General features: G+C 42.6%; 1 protein-coding gene across 2 annotated transcripts in view; it reads left to right on the forward strand.

The window, feature by feature from the left end:
* Window positions 1–322: 322 nt before the first annotated feature.
* The window catches only part of VSNL1 (visinin like 1), an 84,744-nt gene continuing 72,210 nt past the window's right edge, over window positions 323–12,856 (forward strand). The window contains exon 1 of one of the 2 annotated variants that reach the window (XM_053973917.1): window positions 323–466. The gene's annotated coding sequence lies outside the window, so the exon portion shown is untranslated. Of the gene's footprint in view, window positions 467–1,270; window positions 1,376–12,856 lie in introns of those variants that run through there. The other variant, XM_053973919.1, reaches the window with a different exon arrangement.

Here is a 12,856-nt window from a genome sequence, read left to right on the forward strand (position 1 = left end):
CGGTTCCACGTGTGCAGCGAAGGAGCCGCCGAGCGAAGCGCAGCCCGCCGGGCAAGGCACGGACGACGCCGGGCACAGCGAGCCTGCGCTCGGCCGTGAGTGACGGCGAGGCCACCCGGCCGAGGCGGCCGCGGTGCCAGCGCCGAGCCCCGCCGGGCCCTGCCCCTCTGCCCGCGCCCCCCGCGGGTCCCGGCCCCGCGCCCCGTCCGCCCCGGGGCTTCCCTCGCTCCCGCCCGCGCCGCCCGGCCCCGCGCGCATGCTCGGAGCGGCGCGCGGGGCGGCGGTCCTGCAGTGCGGGGCGGCGGCGGGCGGCGCGCGGGGCGGAGCGGGGGCGCGCACAGGAGCTGCGGCGCGAGCGGCGGCGGGCGCGCACCGAGGCGGCGCCGCGTGTCCCTCCGGCCCCAGCACCGCGCGGGACCCCGGGCCCTGCGCCCTCCTCCGCACCGCGGACCGACCCCCGCCCGCAGTAAGTGCGGGGAGGGACCGCAGGGGGAAACGGGGGGTATCCGGGCTCCGCACCCGCGAGGTGCGGGCGAGAACCGGCTGCCGGGCTGCCCCGCTCGGGGCTTTTCCTCCCGGGAAGGCGGCGGGATGGAGGCGCGGCGGGGCTGAGGCGGGGGCTGCGCGGCCTCGGCGCTGCTCAGCGGTCGGAGATCATCCTCACCGGGAAAGTTGGTGTGCGCGGTCGGTGTGCGGGAGTTGTTCCACTGGCGAGATGGAGGGAAATTGTACCCGCGGCGATTTGCCGGTTAGCTGTGGAGAGATGGGACCGAAACCCCCACCGATCCGGATATGAGCACCGACAGCATCGAAAGGAACAGCTGAGCTGTCGCGTAACAATTTGTGCTTGGAAACGCTTTGGTGGAAGAGGGAGTCTGGCGTTCGTGTTCGTTTGAAAAGGGATAGGGAAAAGGGCGTGATTTTTTTTCCAGTAGGAAAAAAAAAAAAAAAAAAAAAAAAAAAAAAAAAAAAAAAAAAAAGGAAAAAGAAGACCGTGCGAAACCAAGCGCCAGAGCAGCCCTCACAAGGTCATCACACCACGAGGGAGGCAAAAGTGCTCCCGATCATGCGATCGCTGTATCGCTTCTCATACTGCCTGTAAGGGATGTTTTTATCATACTGCCTGTAAGGGATGTTTTTATCATTAATTTATTTAACAGGCGAGGTGTTTGCAGGTGGCAGCGGGGTAGGTGCGGGGCGGAGGTGCCGCGCTCCTGCTATTTACTAGGGCATCAATCGGAGTGAAGATGGAGGTGGGAGGAGATAACAAAAGCTGGTGTGCGATCCTGGGCATCTCCCAAACGAAGGCGTGAGAAGGAGGAGGGAAAGGAGACGGCAGGAGAGAGAATTTCATTTCCAAAGATCAAAACAAAAGGTGGAGCAGGTTGAGGCAGATCGTGAGCAGCCGGGGCGGAAAGCGAGGGAGGCGATTTCCGCGCCGACCCGAGCGGAGCGGAGTGCGGGGGCTCTGCGGGGGCCGGGATATGTGCGGCTGCGGAGGGAGGGAGGGAGCGCGGGCGGGGGCTGTCCGACCGGCGCAACTTTGCGCGCTAGCATCGCTTGGAAATAGGCTGCTCGCACCCGGAGGGACGTGCTGCTTGTGTGGGGCGAGGGGAGGAACGCCTGCCGGTGCCCCGAGGGCTTCTTCGCCCTCCTCTTCCATGCCCCGCAGGGAAGGACCGGGTCCTGGCCGCGGGGTGCAGGGGAGCGCGGTGCTCAGCGCTGCGGCGGGGGCGCGCCGTGCCGCGCCGGGGCACGGGGGCTCAGCGCCGTGCGGGCGCTGCCAGAAGGGACCCCAACACTGCCGCCCTTCCGCACAGCTCTGTCCCCGGGCACTGCGTGCTGCTCGGACCCCGCCGCTCGTTGCCCTCTGCAGCGCTGCCCGTGCCGCCGGCTCCCCCGGTGCGAGGCTTTTCCCGCCTGCCCAGAGGTGTCCACACCCCCCGGAGTCCCCCGCTCTCCCCACTGCCCCCACAAGGGAACGCCTCCCTCCTCCCACCCCAGCCAGGCGATCCCCTTCCTGCATGAAGCCACTTGGAAGGTTCCCTGCACCCCAATTTCGCATCCCGTCCCCAATGCCAAGAGCCTTTCGTCTGCTGGGTGTTCCCCCCGGCACCTCCCTGGCTTGCCCCATCCCGGGCTTGCTGCTCCGGCCTCTGGCGTGCGGAGAAACCGTTGGGGATTGGGAGGGAAAGGAGAAGGGGGGAGTTGATGTTACGCAATTGCAGACCCTCCGCTTCCCCGGCCCTGGAGGAGCCTGTTCGAGGGCTTTTGGGAGGTGGGACGGGGCTCTCCGCCTTCCTCGGGCGACGGGCAGCTGGAGCCGGAGCGGGCGGAGCTCCCGCTGCCGCGCAGGTACAGCGCTCCCGAATCCTTCACGACCCGGAGCAGTGCAGCAAGGCGGGGAGGGGGTTTACCTGCGCCGCCAGGCTTTTCAGCTTTTCGAAAAGCAAACGTGCAGATAACAGGGTGGTGAAAACACCCGCCCTTTTCATTAAAATTGAAGAGTGATTGCTTGGGCATTAAACCCATAGCCAATTATCAAAAGACCTAATACATGAATAAATTCTGTGTTCTTGTACAGAAGATGTTAATGTAACAGATGGGTTTAAGAGATACAGGTACTTCTCCCAACAATTCTGGTGGTGATATATTTTTAGCAATGTTTTGTTATTAGTGTGTCTTTGGATAGACATTCTCTTCCTTCATATATTGGAAAGTTCAGATCTCAGAGGTATTCTTTATGAAGAATAAAAAGATGGATATATTTTATAACCAGAATATGATATGCAACAGATTAATCACACAGAAGAATAAGTGTATGTGGAAGCTCAGTCTCTGTAGAATACATAATCACTGTCCCTTTCAGAACGTGTGCTTCTTCGTAGTTGTTTCTGTCACGCATTTTCAGAGTCATTGGTTTTCACTACTACCCTATTACTTGACAGAATGCCTTTCCTTTTTAAAGAACATAGTTCATTTAAGAACATCAGTTAGCTTGAAAGATCTTCTTTTACAGTGTTCATACAGCACAATCCATTTCAGATTTGTGGACTGTGATCAATTCTAATTAAAACTTTAATTATGTTTTTCTCCATTCAAACAAAGCATGAAGTAGTCTGGGCTGATGTTGCTGTCAAGGAAAAGTAAGGAAACATGTTCTTCATCTTGGTTATGTGTTATCCCTGCCTTTTAATTAAGGACTGAATCTTTAATCTTGTTATTTATCCACAAACTTTTATGACATTGGGCTGCAATATTTAACCAGTTTTCTAGGTTGCCCTGTCTTCTTGACTGATACAAAAGTATACCTGCACACCACTGATTTTTCAATGTGCTTCTTGTTCTGGAACATCCAGCTATTGCCAACAGATCAGTTGTGTCATCAAGCAGAATCTACTCTGGAGTATCACAGCGTTATGTAACTCACAGCACAGAACAAATGGCGGAGATGTCTCCGCTGCTGTCAGTCCGGTTGTGCGGTTCCCTGGTGCCTTCCCCTGCTCTATTGTACCAGAAGAGTCAGAGCTGATACCACCCCACAGCACCAGCCAGAAGGGAAACTCTGGCCAGAATGATGAGGCCAAGTCTAACTGGGATGTGATGGGGCAGGGCAGGCTAGGGCAGAGCAGAGGAAATGAGGCTGGCTGTGCAGGATGGAAGCAGTGCAATGCTGCTGGCTTTGGTGCTGTTTGGAAAAGGCACCATGTGTCCCGGGCTGTGACATCCTGCTGACTGCAGCATGTCTGGGGTCGGGGGGATCCCGACGTTCCTTCCAGCAGGCTCCTCCTAGAGAGCTGCAGTACCATTGTGCTCCTACAGGCCTCTTGACTTTGTTTTCTGTCTATACATTCAGTAGAGCTGCAGGAAGGATCTAAATCTAAGGATACAGGTTCCCTTAACAAACACATGAACGTGGTGGGCTTTGTTGTGGGTGATTCCATAATTGTTTACATTTCAAGCTGTTGTCCTGGTTCTGTTTTTTGGTTTTGGAATTGTAATGTTATGTCTGTGTGCACAATGGATTCCTAAGCTTTTTTGTATTGTATCTGTGCCTCATGCTCCCATTTTAGGTATTCAGTTCTGTCAACCTTTGCAGATTCCCATAGATTTCCAGAATTTTATGTCACTTGGCCAAAAAGTGCTGGCTCATCCTCTAATTGTGAATCAAACAGCAATGTACACTAATTGAAGATAGAGTTAGAAAATGTAAAGTATTAAAACCAAAACAGATTTGGTTTTAAAGTCCTAGGAAGTGAAACACGCAGCACTTACCCTGAGCAGCTGTGCTCCTCATCTGTGATGTTAAACATTGTCAGCACCGGTCTCCATTCTTTTGTTTTTAATAGGTATTGTTTTAGCAGTATGCACTGGGGCTAAATACCCTTTGACTTTTGAGTGGTCTGTAAAGAAGCTTGTTTCCAGGTGGGTTTGACTGCTCACCTGGGCAATCAAATTGCTTTCTTTATCAATTGCTTTAATTTTGTCTTACATTAACAGAGAAAAGCACTGTGCGATCTTCCTGCATTATTTCGCATGCCTAATTTTGATTCAGACTACTCTATAATGAGCCTAGACCATTTAATATGTCCCCATTTTCTTTTGGGTCACAATTACTTGCATTTGCACAGCTTTTGCATTCTCTACATCCTTGGGCTTTTTCTTTCTTCCCTCAGAGTGTAATTTTGTTCCTTCTTTTTGTGCATGTTCATTGCTTCTTTGGATCACTTCCCACCTTACCAATTATTTTCTTTGCTGTTTATTTCTTTCTTGGGAAAGACCATGGTTTACCCCATGGCTTCTCTCCATAGCATTGTTGAAAGCTCTGTGTGGTACAGGAATACAGCACCAACAGGGAAGGCTGTGAGCATTTGCTGTGCTGGAGGATGTAAGGATCCAGATGGGCTCCCATCACACGGCGGCGCTTTCTTAATTCAGCTCCAACTACTTGCCTTTATTCATAGAGAAAGAATCTTATATTTTGACTTTTATGCTATTGGTCTGAGAGTAATAGCTCTAAACCTTTTCAAGGAAAATTAAACAGATGATAAAAAGGATATTTGTTCACAGAATGCAAAATCTCGGAGTAGTGCTATAAATTTTTATTGCTTCTTAAGTTATAAAGTGCTAAAATATATATGTATTTTTTCTTTTTTTAACTATGTTGATGTTATCCACAGGGTCTCTACTTTCAAGAGCTTTTCCACATTTGGATGTGAGTGTGACTTTTTTCCTGCACATCAATTCAGACTTTTTTAATGTAGATTGTTTAGATAATGTTCCTCAAAAGGCTTTGTGATGGTAAAGTGATTTTAAAATTCTTTATCTTCCTATTAATTATATAAGATATTTATTTAAGATAATATTTAAGATAATTATTATCATAATTATCTTAAAAGACCCACTTGGTAATCTCAAATTATCACTTCTCATTATTTCAAAGCTTGTAGGTTCTTGACAAATTCAAGAATGTAGCAAACTCCTGATTTTTCAAAACAGTGAAACTGAGAAAATTATAATACATTCCACTAATTTTTACAGTCTGGGATTATACATATTACTTCATAGGGTTTATTTCAGGGAGAAAATCTTCAAAAATATCTGTAATGTGTATTCCTTTGTCCTTGATATCATAATTTCAGAACACATCATGTTTAGCTCCTAATGAGTTGAATCAACCAATATAATATCAACCAATGGGATTACTATGGTTGCTCAAACTTTGTACAAGTCAAACTGTATACTCAAAAAGAAAACAATTTGTGACAGTAATTTACAGAGTTTTTAGACTAATAAATATAAGGCTCCAAAACTTTTGGTGAAAATTACTTTTATTAGTTTTAACTTCTAGCTAAATAGAAAGTTGTATGTTAGAGAAGAAAACTCTTAGGTTCATAAATGTTGAAATCTACAAGGGATATTAATGAACATTTTAACCATGTCTAGCAGAGGCCATAGTATTTGGCTCAGTGATGCCTTTACTCTCCTTTTACATACAAATTTGAGGCAGGGGAAAAAAGTCAGTCTTGGTTTAAAGACCATGGAGAATGGAAAATGTATCTCTGTTCTCACTAAGCTTTTTTAGTAATTAATTATCCTTAGTGTTAAAATGTGACAGTTCTGGACTTAAATATGACTTCTTGAACAATCAATCCCCAAAGCAGTTTAGAAAAAAATCTTAAATAGATCACCTGTTGAGCCTTGTGTGTGTAGAGTACCTATGACTTGATTTTAATATCTGAAAATAATTTCACAGAGGTAATATGTTACTGAAATTTTATTTTTTAAATGAAAGTTTAGTGTTCCACTTTATAGAAAACATTTTTACTCAAAGTAGATATTAAGTCATTTACTGTAAGATGGAATAAAATAGCAGTGAGGAGACATGATTATTATCCATTTTGTGAACTGCATTTGAGAATATATGTGGTTTAATTAGACTTTATTCAGAATGGAGTAGTCTAAAATTAGAAACTGTTTATAAAAGCTCTTACAATACAGCATATTTCTCTGTACTCTTATCTGCTATATTTAGAAATACAAAGTAACTGAAGACTCTTAGAGAATGAAATATGAGATATTGGTTAGTAGTTAGAATTAAAATGCTTTTGTTTTTTAGTAGAAGTTGGTATATAGAGAGGAAAAAGTTAAGATTTTCTAAAGTTAGTGAAAGTGAACATTTTAAAAGTTTTTAGCATTGAAAATAAAATCAGCTTATATAATGGATAATGCTGCAAAAAGTTATTTGTGCAGTTATTGTTAACATACAGCACATATCTAGTCAATTTCATTACAATGTTCTTTCATTACACCAGAATATATACTATTTTTAAGCAGTAATTTTTCCTTTTAAATATACATTTTAAAAGCATACAAATGAGTAACAAAATCTGTGAATGTTCTTGAAATTTGTGTTTTGAATGGCATAAAAGGCTTTTAGTTTGGAAGATTGATAACCTGAAAAGTGGTTTTAGTTTGATGCATGAAACATCTGATGATATTGATGATTTTTGCAAACCAGACTGACTTGTACAAAAGGACTGCATCTTCAAATGTCTAACAAAGTTTGATCTGTTTTTGTTGTTGTTGTTGGCTTTTTTTGTTTTTTTAAAATTTTGTTGTTTTGTTGGGGTCTTTTTGTTTGTTTGTTTTTTTAATCTGACTTGGATATGTCACATCAACCACATTGTAAGGTTGAACAATGCTTAACAAAGAGGTCCAGTTGACTCAGATCTGTTCCCTGCCATCCATGCAGAATGAGAAAATTTAGAAGAATAGTATGAAATCAGTATGTTACATGTTTAACCTTGTTAAAACTTTATATCATGCATCCTTAAATAAAGAGAGTCAAATAATCACAAACTCTTTTTTCCATATGCATAAATATTCTTGCCTCCTTCTGTCAGTGAAATCCTAACAATACACCACTATTACTGAAATGCCAAAGTGTTTAACAAAAGTAGCTTCTAAGACTCCTTTTCCTCCTCAGGTATGGTAAGAAAACCACAAAGTAGCCTTTATCATTCTTCATAAATAGGTTTTGTTTGCAAGAGTTGTCCCCCACACTGGGTGAGTTCTTAGCTATTTAGTTCAATGGCTATTGTTTATTCATTTTAATTCCTCTTTGGGAAAATAGGAGGGTTGGAAGAGGCTGCGATGTTTTTACATTTTTCTCATGTGTCTGCCACAAAGAGGTGCTACTGGAACACAGATCAGTAAGTAACACTTGTTTCTACATGGTTTAAGTGATGAACATCACTCAGTCAGGCTTCCCACTCTGTTGTATGAGAATGTAATCATGAAGTGTCAACAAGTTCTAACTGCCTCATGTCTTATCTCATCCTTAGCTTTTACTGATCCCTTTTTTCCTCCCTCTCTGGCTCTGCTTCCTGTCTTTGATTCTGCTCCAAAGTCTCCTCTTGCCTAAGAGCCTCGCTCTCCCTGACGATACTGGCTGTGCGTGTTTAACCATGGTGGATACCTCCTTCATCTTGCATTTTAGCTGTGGTTTTGTGTTTGTTTTTTAAACTGGGAGCTTTATAAAACAAGGATCTGGCCATTGCATATGTTCTGGAAAGTGCAGCTGTATGTACAGTGCTATAAGGGTAAATACTTCTATTAAAATTCTAACATAACAGATACATACTGTGCCTACAACCTGCGCAGAAAGGTAGGGTGCATGTACAGGGATTGAATGGAGTGACTTTGAGCCAATCCATGCCTGGTAGCAGCGACTGGGTTTGTCTCCTGCAGAGCTAATTAGGATACATTCATACTGGTTCTGCTTCCCCCCGTGGGGCTGTTCACAGTGGCAAAGCCAGAGAGTAGAAAGCTGGCTGAGTTACACACTGTTCTCCAGCTCTTGGGCTGCAGTGTAGATATACCCTAGAATATGTCCTAAACAGCTGGGTTTGTATATAGGTATCTCTAGATATGTACAAGGTATCTGGTACTTTCAAAGTCTGTAAGAAGTCACAGTACAATGTAAACAGATGTTGAGTACAGCTGTGTTCCTTCTGTGTATCTTTTTATGTTGAGTCGCTCTCTTCAGTGCCTTGTAAATCTGCAGAGTAGAAACACAGCCTACGTACTTCTTTTTTTTTTTTTTTTTTTTTTTTTTTTTTCCTGGGATGTGGAATTTTGGGGTAAGAAGATTCAATAGAGACTGAAAATGTTACAGTAATTTATCATAACATTCCCTGTGGTTTTTTTCCTGCATAGTGCTATAAATAGTTCTACGGTATGTACCTATCATCTAACACAGTTGTTGTCAATTTGCTTAACAAAACCTATCACTGCAAGTCCTTCAGTTACAAAGCAGTTAGCTTTCTGTAGATAAAAATGAGCTAGAGAACTGTTGGCTAGTTATTTCTATTGTTTGTGAGGTACATTATTTTAGATTATTACCTTCTTCAAATATTTGTAACCAACTGTAGATTTTTTTCAAAATGTGCAGCTATAAATAAATGAAAACAGTGTAACAAAGATCTGAATTGTTGCTTGAGAAATCCATGGTATATGTAAAATACAAGAGTAATTTTTATTTCCGTATCAAATGGTCCTATCATTACTTTGTATTGCTTTTTTAATGTTGGTGAATTAAAGCTAGTTAATTTAAAATAAAAAAATAACACTGCAACTTCATGTGCTTCAAATACATGAAAAATAACTGTCTGACTATGACTTGAGTTTTAGTGGGTGTCTTGCATTGCACAGTCAGCTGAGGAGGAGACAGATATTTTTTAAATTGCACTTTCCATATAAATTGCAAGGTCTTGCAGTATGTGACTCATTTCAGCTGCTAGCATCTCTCTGTTGCCAACAGGAGTATATTAGTGTAGACCAATAACAATGTATCAATGTCAGCTCTTCTCCAGATAAAAGAGTTCATGAAATGTTCAAGGTTGTTCTGGTGTTGTATGTAACAGAGATAGCTGGAGATTGTAGTTCTTGTATTGCCCAGTAAACCCATCCATTTACTGTTGACAGTGTTGATATATTCAGAAGGTGTTCAACATCTGAAGCTGTGTGAGACACCTAACACATTCCCTTGTTTTTCCAACTCTGCATTTTGTCACTTTAACTTATGAGATTCTCAAGTCTATGAAGACCTACACAGCAGCTTGCAGCCATTTCAGTCTTGTACTTCTGTTTGCCTTTGAAAATACCTTCAAGAAGTTTGCAGAAATTAGCATTTTTGGTTTGTTCTGAATGGGGAAAGTTGTGGTATCACTCTGGGCACTTGACTAATGAGGTACTCTTGCATAAACATTCAGTCTGGGAAAAAGAAACAAACAAACTAAAAAGGTAGCAAATTCACACAAGTTACAAAAGCAAAGTCACCTTATGACAACTGTGCTGTGCTACTTTGCCATGCTTTAAAAATTCAAATTACAGCAAAAGGGAGTTACAGTAAAAGTGAGTTACAGTAAAAGTGGTTGTAGAGTGAAAAGAAATGTGGGCCATCAGTGGGCAGTGGCATTAGCAGCACTACTGGCAAATACTGACATCAGGAAATCTTTAGGAACACATGAAAAAGATTGCTTGATGGTCATTATAAAAAATTACCATAGAGTTAAATGTGAAGTGGAGATTTCTGGATTAATCCCTTCCTGAAGAAACTGGACCAAAGTCCAAGGCCATACTAATGTAAGGACTCATTCTCTGAGCTGATCTGTCTGATCCCTACTGGAAAAAAATTGATCAAGGAATGAGTTTGAATACTGCAGAGTACATGCTAAACCACCACAACATGTCTGTGAGTGACTAGATTTAAATACATGGGGAAATCTGTTGCTTTGAACACACAGAGTTGACTGGAAAGGTAGGTGTAAGTGTTCAGCAAGCTCTTAGCCTAAAGAGGATGAGACTCAGGGAAAAGGAGAAGGTGTGATCATGAATCATGTCAGAGATGTAGGCAGGATCAGATCTGTGAGGATTTCAGTGCTAGGGAGATTAAATGAATCAAAAAGGAAGAAGGGAGCGAGGAAAAGGAGTAGGAAAACATTTGAAGATAGCAGAAGGCAAAGGTGTTAACATCTAGGAAACACTGAGTGGAGTGTCTCACAAAAAGAGTGATTAATATGAAAAGTACTAACAGATGCACCATTTTCTGTGATTTTTTAGGTGTTGTGAGAAAACTCCACAGGGAAAATTTGAATTTTCAGGAAACATTGAATTTAATGATAAATCCATCTGATTCTTGCCACTTTTCTCTGAACTGCTTATTCAGATGTAATGACAGACAAGCTGTATCAGAATTGTGCTAGGGCAGAATCACCTGAGTTAGGTGCTCAGAGGAAACTCCTATTGAAATGCCAATGACTACCTGAGCTGTGATAACTTCTCTTATACTGTGTGTCAGATGAGTGATAGGTGCAGCTGTTGGAGAAAATGAAGGAGAATGGAGATGGTTTTAAGTCACATATAAGTCCTAAAAATGACCACAGAAACACCCCCAGTGCAGGCTCTCTCTGGCAGTGAGCTCTGTGTGGGTGCAGGGGAATTTGCTCATCTAAAGGCATTTAGGACATGAAACTAAGTGGGGAGAAGGATTGGAAAATAAAATGTGAAGTATTTGCATAAGACTTTATATGTTTTCTCATCATATGATTCATTGATCTTATGACTGAACAGCTGTTCTTAAAAAGTCTTCATTTCTGAAGTAAAAACCTGTTTGGAGAGCTGATTTTGAAGAATTTATGGGATAAGTTGCTCATTGTTTTGCATTTGTATTTATGTGCCATGTAATTTTTGACTGCTTTCAGTTTTGAATGGGATATGGCAACTACAATATTGGCAAATTTATAAAATTTAACATAATTTCATTTACTTTATATTACGTAATGATGATGCAGAAGGCAGAAACACACCTTGTCCAAGAGCTTTTAGAGAACTGATGGCAAAGCAGAGGATGGGATCCCAAATCCTTATTCTCAGAAGACTGTAGAACCTGTTTCACACACGTGCTTGACCACAGTGCTATAACTGAAGTTCCTGTCATGGGAGAAGCTCAGCACTGATAAATTTAAAGAGGCTGTACAAAACCTCAAACATTTTCTAGTTGTTATTAGTCAAGGTGGAAAAACATTTGGCAACTTGTGTAAATTTTTCACCTCTAAGTATTTCAGAGCCATACATCAGTAAAGGCCAATCTCTACCTCAAAGGAGTTGTTCACACAGTTCTGATATCATTCCCATATCCATGATTGTCTTCTGTCAGAGACAAGTAGTACAAGATTTGCAGGGGGGGTTACCACATCTGGGGTTTTAAAAGAATGAAGATGCAGGACTAGAACTTTGGATGAAAGCAGTGTCCTGTTGGACTTGTGGTGTGACACTGGTGTGCCCCAGTCTGTCTGTCTGATTGCCCCAGCCCAGGTGGTCTATTCTCCTGGAAGCAGGAGGGGGAACATGGCACCAGCTTGAGCTGAGCTCTCCCTCCAGCCTAACCCAGCCTTTCCTGGCAGGGCTTTATGGTCTATTTTTTTGTGGTTTATCTCACCCCAATGACCCTTTTTTTCCTTTTCTGGGTAAAGAAGCATGACCAGTTTTTTCTTATCTAGCTTGCACATGGCCACACAAATCCTGGGATATACACAAGACATTAGGTAAGGAGTTCTTTCCAAAAGTGAATATGGTTCTTTGGAGAGAATAAACCCTTTTTGGCAGGAGAACTGGATTGTGTCAGATTAAAATTGGTGTGTAATCATCCCATGGTGCAATGGGAGCAATACAGAGTTGTGATCTACCTGGGACCTATTCCTGGGGCTTGTCTTTCCTCTTGGCTCTCTGAGGTATTTGGTAGGAAGCTAAACATTGCAGTTTAGTAATATTGGCAAACCTTATAAATTGTTACAGGAGCTTGTGTGTAGTTGATGAACTAAAGATTTAACAAAATTATTAAATAACAATAGTAAGTAACAGGTAATAAAAATAATAAATATTGTATACCTTACAGTTAAATCATTAGTATCAGCAGCAGTCGAATTTTGGAACGTTTATGAAGTGGAAATAAGCAGGTATTTACACGTCTCCCAGTTTCCTGTGCTTTTGCTGGTGAGATCTGTTGGGTGGTATTGTGATAATGTCGATCCATTTGGACTAAGTCTGATGAGGAGTGAACTGCAGAGCATAGACTGGGCTCTTTAAGTAGATAGTGAGGACGTGCATCTCTCTGTTATCTCTGGGTTTTAATTACATTGGATTAATTACATCATTATATTGCATTTACATGCAATTCTTATGTCAGTTTTAATTATTAGTTAAGCCATAGTCCTTCACATATTTTTTCTTTTTAGGCTTTTGCATAAAAAATGCAGGTGTCAACATGCTCATTGCACGTGCACGCAATGTT

Source organism: Vidua macroura, chromosome 3, assembly GCF_024509145.1.
Source record: "Vidua macroura isolate BioBank_ID:100142 chromosome 3, ASM2450914v1, whole genome shotgun sequence".
NCBI classification, from domain to species: Eukaryota; Metazoa; Chordata; class Aves; order Passeriformes; family Viduidae; genus Vidua; species Vidua macroura.